The sequence below is a fragment of the Rhamphochromis sp. 'chilingali' genome (assembly GCF_963969265.1).
Source record: "Rhamphochromis sp. 'chilingali' genome assembly, chromosome: 1".
In the NCBI taxonomy this organism is placed as follows: Eukaryota; Metazoa; Chordata; class Actinopteri; order Cichliformes; family Cichlidae; genus Rhamphochromis; species Rhamphochromis sp. 'chilingali'.
This window is the reverse complement of record NC_137929.1, coordinates 5030065-5040000: the sequence shown is the minus strand read 5'-3', so window position 1 is coordinate 5040000 and position 9936 is coordinate 5030065. Positions and strand designations below refer to the sequence as shown.

The 9936-nt window shown below is 44.3% G+C and overlaps 1 pseudogene across 1 annotated transcript in view; it reads left to right on the top strand.

The window, feature by feature from the left end:
- The window catches only part of LOC308399199 (protein NLRC3-like), a 19080-nt pseudogene extending 19026 nt beyond the window's left edge, over window positions 1–54 (top strand). Inside the window, exon 8 of the transcript XR_013974817.1 lies at window positions 1–54. This exon is cut by the window's left edge and continues 1709 nt beyond it. The product of XR_013974817.1 is annotated as a protein NLRC3-like (transcript).
- The last annotated feature ends 9882 nt before the right edge of the window (window positions 55–9936 follow it).

Here is a 9936-nt window from a genome sequence, read left to right as displayed (position 1 = left end):
CATCTCTGTGTGTATCAGGATACATTTGGTTCATAATACACAGAAAAATCAGAGTTATTACCTGTAATAAATGTGAAAGATTCCTGCAGTGATAACCAGGCAGGACTGAAACACATCCAAGCTGTCACCACGGTAACAGCACCGCCCATCCACAGGTGAGGGGAGGAGCAAAAAGAGGGACTTTGACCATTTTATACTAAAAACACTCAACTAATGTTTCTAATATGAAACAAATAAGCCCACATTAATGTGAGCGTTTATTAAATAATAATAATGATGATTTCCTCCTGATCTCATTTCCACAGCAGAGAAAACTGTGGTGTATATTGAGGTGGAGGGTGTGGTCTGTGGCTCAGGTGTAGCGTGTGGGTGGGGTGCACCACAGCAGCATGCTGGGACTGCTGAGGGTGGAGGAGGGAGTGATGATGACATCAGAGCTGCAGCACAGAGACCAGTGAACACACAGTCTGTTCATCTTTGCATAGATACAATATACAGCACAATATTGAATGACAGACACGCTGTGGGAGCTTCCACAGATACACTGACGTCAGCATCCAGAGTCCTCCTGCTGCTCCCCCCTCAGAGCCCCGTGATCAGCACCAACACATTCAGTTAGATGACAGAGTCCAGCTGCAGCTAGAATCAGCTCCCCTCTGTGAACAACAGCACAGCGTCAGTGTTTCACACTCAGTGAAAGGAGGAAACAGCAGAAGAACACCATGTGTGCTACGTTTCCCAGGACACACTACAAACTGCACAAATACAGAGCAGCACGTGGAAGGACCTGGAGCTGCATTTACAGAGCTGCAGACAGCGTGATGTCCTGTATGGACAGGTGGAAGGAACCAAGTCCTCAGCTGGAACACTCGTGTTTGTCCACAGACAGGAAACACAGCAGGAAACTTCCTCACAGAAGTGCAGCTCATGGATAACACACTTCCTGTCAGTCAGAATGAGGCTGCAGCCAAACACAGAAAGGTGTTTTTGTCCAGATGAGCCCAGAGAAGAAACACGAGTGTTCACAGACATCAGAAGCTCAGAGAGGTGAAACATGAGGTTGGAGTCCTCGTCAGCATCCAGAAGAGCTGCTGTGAAACCCTGAGTACTCATGACAGACTCTGATGGCACAAACACATCATGATTCAAACAGAAAGACAAACATGGAGCTCCTGATCCTCCTGCATGAGAACAAGCTGACATGAGCGCTGTGTCTGAGAGTGTCTCCCTGTCACAGTGACAATAACACAGCTGCTGCTCATAGTCATTAAACTGACCTGAGGTCAGCTGTGCTCCTTACATATGAACCATGTGACCTCACATCAGTGCTGTGGATGACTGTAGTCATAGAAGAGTAGAGCTGTAGCAGGTGGTGTGAGGAGGAGGTGGTGTATTCTAGTTAACGCAGTACTGAAACACTCCAGCAGAGGGCGCTGTTAAGTCCTTATTGTAACACAGTTACTGTGTGCAGTTAGACTTCATACATAATCTGCACTTATTTCCATCAGACATGCTGTCAGTAAATGATTGGTTTCTATTGATTCTACTTCCTGTTGACTCGTTTGATGACAGTGAAACAATCACAGCTGATTGTGTGATGATGTAAACTGTCACTGTTACATTCAGTGTGTGTGACATAATGTTAGTGCAGGCTGATAACAGCCTGGTTCTGTTAGAAACACATGAACGTGTCCATAGATCAGTGTGTGTTTAACATGAGAGCTTCAGCCCTGCTGATGTGTTAAATAAAGACATGCAGGAAAACTGATGAGACTCTGAAATAACTCTTTATATTTATAATGTAACTCTGCATCAAAAGAACAACAAAGGATCCCAGACAGGTTTCTGTGAACAAAGACCATTCTGATGTTTCTGTGTTTCTAACACTTTGACATTATTAGTAAACAGACTGCAGTGAGCAGCATTTATAAAGAGCTTCTATATAAAGATATGACAGCTGTTTGACAAGTTTATCACTCTGTGTTTGGACCTGATCAGTCCAGCTGTTTACTTGAAACATGTTCATTTACCTGTTCTGTTATATTCATGTTCTTGTCTCTGTTGAAAACACATTTTAATGTCCCTCAGATTTTTCTCCCAGATGAATAAATATAAAAATGACACAAACTGACTGCAGCTACTTTTTGTCCTTTCTGTCAAAAACCTTCATGTGACTCATGAGAGACACGTTTCAGCTGTTTGTGACAGATCAGAGGCCAACAAGTCATTTATAACACTTTCCATCATTGTTTAAAGTTCTCAGTGTTTCTGTGTTGCTGCGTATAGGATCTCCCAGCATCATCACTGTGCTGTCCAATCATTGTGTGCGAGGTTACCCTTATAGTGCGATGTGTGTTTGCACAAAGAGAAGCATGTGTGTCAAATATAAATAAGCACAGAACAGAAACAGCTGCTCGTTTCTTCTGTTTAGAGTCAAGTTAGTGTTTTGTGTCTTTGTTTGAGGCCTGATGTCGAGCAGAGGTGTGTGTAACTGCACTGCTCTGTTATATGTGTGAAGTGTGTGCTTCTCTTCAGCATCATCTTTGTCACTGCTGATTCCTTTGTGTCATCATGTGTTGAGAAGAGAGAACAGTTATAACGGAGGAGCAAAAGGAAGCCCTGAAATCTGCATCAACAAGGAAGTGTTGGCTCACCAGTGATCCCAGCAGAGCCACTGGTTTGGCTCCAGTTGTTCTAGATTCAATGATGTTGTTGCTACAGATACATGTCAGCATCTTTATTGAATTTTATATGAAGCAGAAATGGTGTCATTAGGAGAAGAAGAGGAGAACAAGTCCGGCGAGGAGGCAGCAGCTCTTAAAGATGAAACAGCAGCTCAGCCCTGAGCTCAGAGAGCTGCACATGAAAAAGCTCCTCAAGCAGATCCTGTCAGAGGTTTGTCATCAACAGGAGGAACTGTTCACATCATAGGATGAAGATGCTGTCAGCTGGATGAAGAAGGTTATTTAATGCAAACGTTCACACTGAAGTCAAATTGTTGTCGTGTTGAACAGATTCATGTACTGATCGTCTCCAGAATGTTAGAAGAGCTTCAATGAATCATTAGAAACAACTTACAGCTGCACAGCTGTGTCAAACACATCTGTGTGTCATTGTGGGATTGTTGTGTTTCTACATGTGACACACGTCTAAAACATGCACACAATCTGAACACAAACAGGGACTCATGTGTTCCCACAGCCAGATGCTGAGAGCCATTTCCTTGTAGTCCTGTGTCTACATACATGAACCATTAGATGTTATTGGAATGATTGTCAGCTCTGATAGTTTCATGTGTGTTTAGCTGGACGCTGTTTGATCCTCGACATGTTTAAAGGTGTCCAGTCCTGAGACACTGGGGCTGGAAACAGCTGTGATGTCATTGGACTGTCACACAGACAGAAGTGCATGAAGTGAGCAGCCGAGGAGCCGCTGATGTTTTGGATTCAACAGCATTTGAAAGGTCGACACAGACACATTTGCACACAGAAAGCTGAATCTGTCATATGCCACAGTGAACTCACTGTTCAGTGTTTTTCAGGAAGCTTCTTAACTGCCTCTGCTGCCAAACAAGCAGCTGATGTCCTTGAGAAGAAGCTGAAGAAGTCTTCAACAACAAATACAGGAAGTGGACTTTCAAATACTAGATTCACTTTAGACTCACAGAGAAATGACTCAACCAGCTGTGTTTGACTATATGAAAGGTCAGTGTGTGTCTGCACACAGACTGTTGTGTTGGACTGTTATTCAGTTGTCTGCTGAATGTTTTCAAATGTCTGCATCTCAGCTGTGATGAGGCTGGGGGTCATGGGAGGCCACCGTAGCAGCCTCTTCAACATCATGACATCATCATAAATGCTGCTGGACTGTCTGATGGGCTGACGGTGAAAAAGCCGTCGGGAAGGAAACAGAAGACATTTCAGAGGCTGCAGCAGATTTCTTTGATTCGGGGCCTTTTTCAGCTTTATTGGACAGAGCAGTGAAGATAAGTGACAGCAAAGCAGAGAGAAAGGGGGCGTGGCCCGGGTCAAAGCCAGGCCAGCTGCTCTCCACCTCGTGGTCACCTGCTCATCCTAGTGAGCTCCACCAGCAGCCCTTTCACACACTTTACACTGTCAAACACTGTGTGTGGACCTCAGCTAACAACAGGCTACATTTAAGTCTGGACTACATGCTTTTATATTGAGGAGATTTTTCACTGTTTTTATTCCATCAGCAGCTCAACATCATGAGCAGCTTTGACATAAAGACATCAAACTCAAGCTGACTTTAAACTACTTTTAATACAGGGGCTCAAAAACAACAACATCTTTATTATATATCAGGACACAAAGTCATTTCATCTCAAAGGGAAACAGCTTTATTTGGAATAACCAGCACTATCAACTGGTTTGGGATCTCCACCAGTTTCATGTCTTTGCAGCTTCTCCAACAAAGTTCCTGTAAAATCAGCATGTTTGTCTTTATTGGTTTGATAGTGATTGATTATTCAGTCCCAATCTGCCGTCATCGAAAGAACAAAATGATGTTTCTATGAGTCACAAAGCTCCAGATGTTGTCGGCTTCACAAAGAAAACAAAGAACTTAAACACAAAGTGTTTGGAGCCAAAATGTTCCCAAGCTGCTCTTTTTGAAATGGCAGAGGTACAGTGGTGTCTAACAGCACACTGTGGAAGGCAAACATGTTATTGTTGGATGAAACTTCATGAATCCTTTGTAGATTTGAGCTGTTGGAGCCTTTCTTTTCTCTTCAGGTGTACAGATGCTGAGGAGGCAGGTGAAGCAGGTGGAGCTGTTGTGATGCTGCAGAGGGTGTGTCTTAGTAACTCTGTGAGGCAGAACTGGATCCAACATTGTGGATGTGTTGATGTTGGAGCCATTAAGAGTCTCTGGCCACACTGTAGGATTTCCCTTTGATCCACTGTGGGGGCATTTTGGAGTCTGTCAGTGAAACTCTTCATGTTTGTGTTTGACTCCAGTTTATAGAAACAGAGAAATGTGTCATGCTTTTGTTCGGCCTCCACAAATACACACATTTGTTCATTGGTTGGACTTTTTGGAAGGAGACACATTGAAAACCATGTTAATAAGATCTTGTTGTTTCCTGTGGATCCGACACAGAGAGTGGACTTCAGACAGAAAGCGTGGAAGAGATTTTAGAGGCCGTGTGTGGCAACAGGAAGTTTCTGTGTGTTTGCTGATCTTACATGTGGAAAACAACACGTGATGTTTGTGAAGTTCTACAATGATAATTGTTCTCACAGCATTTTGAGTGGGAACAGTTCAAACTGGGAGTAGTGGGAGTTATTTACTGATTGAAACAAGCTGAATGTTTCTGTGACGATGAAGATCAGCAGCTCAGCTGATCAATGAACTGACATCTATCAGTCGTTTCATGAGATGAAGTCATCAGCAGACATTTGTTCTGACTGTGTGATGAATGTCAGAAGGTCAGGGCTCTGCTTTAGTCACTGCTTGATGATCATTGGCTCATTGTTGAATCCAGGGGCCCAGTCTGACCTCTGACCTTTGCTGCAGGTCTTCTGTGTTATCTCCACTTTCATGTCTGATCTTCTACTTGTAGTCCTGTGTCTACATATACAGTGGCTTTCAAAAGTATTCGGCCCCCTTGAACTTTCCCACATTTTGTCACATTACAGCCACAAACATGAATCAATGTTATTGGACTTCCAGGTGAAAGACCAACACAAAGTGGTGCACACGTGAGAAGTGGAACGAAAATCATACATGATTCCAAACATTTTTTACAAATAAATAACTGCAAAGTGGGGTGTGCGTAATTATTCAGCCCCCTGAGTCAATACTTTGTAGAACCACCTTTTGCTGCAGTTCCAGCTGCCAGTCTTTTAGGGTCTGTCTCTGCCAGCTTTGCACATCTACAGACTGAAATCTTTGCCCATTCTTCTTTGCAAAACAGCTCCAGCTCAGTCAGATTAGATGGACAGCGTTTGTGAACAGCAGAAATTGAAATTGAAATTGCAGTGAAGTCAGCTAGAAACTTACAGTGACGTGGACATCATGCAAAGACTGCCAGACTCTGTAATACTGCAAATGATCAGTGACTCAGGTTAACACTAAACTTTAAACGGCACCTCTGTGTCTCTGTGTGCTGAACATCTAGGATTGAGTCAGGCTGCATCAGCTGAAGCTGTTATTTGTATATATCAGTATTTTTTTATTCAGGTGTGGGGAAAATACGTAAGACTGCAGTGAAGCGATGCACCAGATGAATCCCTGGCCAAAGGTATCGTACTCAAATCAGACTACTGATCCAGCCACATCAGCCTTTTGTGAGGTCTGTTTAAAGTAGACTAAAAGTGAACTGCAGGTTCCTGAGAGGTGGACTGTGAGCACAGAAACACATGTTCATACATACAGCTGCAGCAAACTTACATTAATTTTAAATAGATTTGTTACTCTGATGTCTGTCTCTGTGTTAGTCCTCTGACAGACTGGTGACCTGTCCAGGTGTGCTCTACCTACTACTGGGACAGGTTCCAGCCTCTGTAATAGAAATGTTCTGTTATTCTCATTTAAAGTGTTTAAGTGCTTATGCATATGCTTAGTTGTGACACTGTTATAGACTGTTCAGTGAAAGTTGCTAAAACTAGATGAACTTACTTCAGCAGTTTGAGAAAACAACTCCCTTTACAGGTGCTGATAAGGCCAAGGGCACAAAACAGCACAACCATTGATGCGTTAGGTTTCATAGCGAGACACGTGAAGTGTGGTACGATCAGTTTGTAACTTCCTCCCTCTTCCTTGGAAGGCGTAAAGGAGGAGGAGCACGACTTCTGTGGCAGCGCTGACATGACTGAACTGTGATGTTTGATGTGTGTTGGCGCAGTAATAAATAGCTTGATCACAGCTCTTTCTGTGTTGCAGACTTTATTTAAAAAATTCCACGAAACCCCCCCCCCCCCCCCCCCCCCCCACTGTGAACCTGAATTGAATATTCAGAAGACATTTGTTTAAATAGTTCTACAAATCTGAGCTGTTGGTGTGTCCTTGGATTGTGTGGTAATAATATTAGAGCCTGCAATCTTTCTTACTGGATCTCTACTATGAGTCATGTTACCTGAGATTAGTTCTATGTTTACCTGTCAGCCTGGACGAATGTGCTGTGTGAAGAATGTAAATGACATCAGATCTGAACTGCTTACATCTAAGGAGCCTGTTCATATTTAATTGTAATATGAACCAATGATTTTCTGATTGATTGCTGATATATACAGTGGGGCAAAAAAGTATTTAGTCAGCCACCGATTGTCATCATTTTAGGTGGGGGAACTTGCACAGAGTCAGTAATTTGCACCAGAGGTACACGTCAACTGTGAGAGACAGAATGTGAAAAAAAAAAAAATCCATGAATCCACATGGTAGGATTTGTAAAGAATTTATTCGTAAATCAGGGTGGAAAATAAGTATTTGGTCAATAACAAAAATACAACTCAATACTTTGTAACATAACCTTTGTTGGCAATAACAGAGGTCAAACGTTTACTATAGGTCTTTACCAGGTTTGCACACACAGTAGCTGGTATTTTGGCCCATTCCTCCATGTAGATCTTCTCGAGAGCAGTGATGTTTTGGGGCTGTTGCCGAGCAACACGGACTTTCAACTCCCGCCACAGATTTTCTATGGGGTTGAGGTCTGGAGACTGGCTAGGCCACTCCAGGACTTTCAAATGCTTCTTACGGAGCCACTCCTTTGTTGCCCGGGCGGTGTGTTTTGGATCATTGTCATGTTGGAAGACCCAGCCTCGTTTCATCTTCAAAGTTCTCACTGATGGAAGGAGGTTTTGGCTCAAAATCTCACGATACATGGCCCCATTCATTCTGTCCTTAACACGGATCAGTCGTCCTGTCCCCTTGGCAGAAAAACAGCCCCATAGCATGATGTTTCCACCCCCATGCTTCACAGTAGGTATGGTGTTCTTGGGATGCAACTCAGTATTCTTCGTCCTCCAAACACGACGAGTTGAGTTTATACCAAAAAGTTCTACTTTGGTTTCATCTGACCACATGACATTCTCCCAATCCTCTGCTGTATCATCCATGTGCTCTCTGGCAAACTTCAGACGGGCCTGGACATGCACTGGCTTCAGCCCCAGATCGTGGGAGATTATCAGTGGTCTTGTATGTCTTCCATTTTCTGATGATTGCTCCCACAGTTGATTTCTTCACACCAAGCTGCTTGCCTATTGTAGATTCACTCTTCCCAGTCTGGTGCAGGTCTACAATACTTTTCCTGGTGTCCTTCGAGAGCTCTTTGGTCTTGGCCATGGCGGAGTTTGGAGTCTGACTGTTTGAGGCTGTGGACAGGTGTCTTTTATACAGATGATGAGTTCAAACAGGTGCCATTCATACAGGTAACGAGTGGGGGACAGAAAAGCTTCTTACAGAAGACGTTACAGGTCTGTGAGAGCCAGAGATTTTCCATGTTTGAGGTGACCAAATACTTATTTTCCACCCTGATTTACGGATAAATTCTTTACAAATCCTACCATGTGGATTCATGGATTTTTTTTCACATTCTGTCTCTCACAGTTGAAGTGTACCTCTGGTGCAAATTACTGACCTCTGTCATCATTTTAAGTGGGGGAACTTGCACAATCGGTGGCTGACTAAATACTTTTTTGCCCCACTGTGTATATATATATATATATATATATATATATATATATATATATATATATATATATATATATATATATATATATATATATATATAAAACACCCAGCACGCCCCTGCGGGCAGTTTATCCTTCAAGCTCGGGTCCTCTACCAGAGGCCTGGGAGCTTGAGGGTCCTGCGCAGTATCTTAGCTGTTCCCAGGACTGCGCTCTTCTGGACAGAGATCTCCAATGTTATTCCCGGGATCTGCTGGAGCCACTCGCCTAGCTTGGGAGTCACCGCACCTAGTGCTCCGATTACCACGGGGACCACCGTTACCTTCACCCTCCACATCCTCTCGAGCTCTTCTCTGAGCCCTTGGTATTTCTCCAGCTTCTCGTGTTCCTTCTTCCTGATATTGCTGTCATTCGGAACCGCTACATCGATCACTACAGCCGTCTTCTTCTGTTTGTCTACCACCACTATGTCCGGTTGGTTAGCCACCACCATTTTGTCCGTCTGTATCTGGAAGTCCCACAGGATCTTAGCTCGGTCATTCTCCACCACCCTTGGGGGCATCTCCCATTTTGACCTCGGGACTTCCAGGTTATACTCGGCACAGATGTTCCTGTACACTATGCCGGCCACTTGGTTATGGCGTTCCATGTATGCCTTGCCTGCTAGCATCTTGCACCCTGCTGTTATGTGCTGGATTGTCTCTGGGGCATCTTTACACAGCCTGCACCTGGGGTCTTGCCTGGTGTGATAGACCCCAGCCTCTATGGATCTTGTGCTCAGAGCTTGTTCTTGTGCTGCCATGATTAGTGCCTCTGTGCTGTCTTTCAGTCCAGCTTTGTCCAGCCACTGGTAGGATTTCTGGATATCAGCCACCTCCTCTATCTGCCGGTGGTACATACCGTGCAGGGGCCTGTCCTTCCATGATGGTTCCTCGTCTCCCTCCTCTTTCTTGGGTTTCTGCTGCCTGAGGTATTCACTGAGCACTCGGTCAGTTGGGGCCATCTTCCCAATGTATTCTTGGATGTTCGTTGTCTCATCCTGGACTGTGGTGCTGACACTCACCAGTCCCCGGCCCCCTTCCTTCCGCTTAGCGTACAGCCTCAGGGTGCTGGACTTGGGGTGAAACCCTCCATGCATGGTAAGGAGCTTTCTTGTCTTTATGTCAGTGGCTTCTATCTCCTCCTTTGGCCAGCCTATTACCCCAGCAGGGTACCTGATCACGGGTAGGGCGTACGTGTTGATGGCCCGGATCTTGTTCTTACCATTCAGCTGACTCCTCAG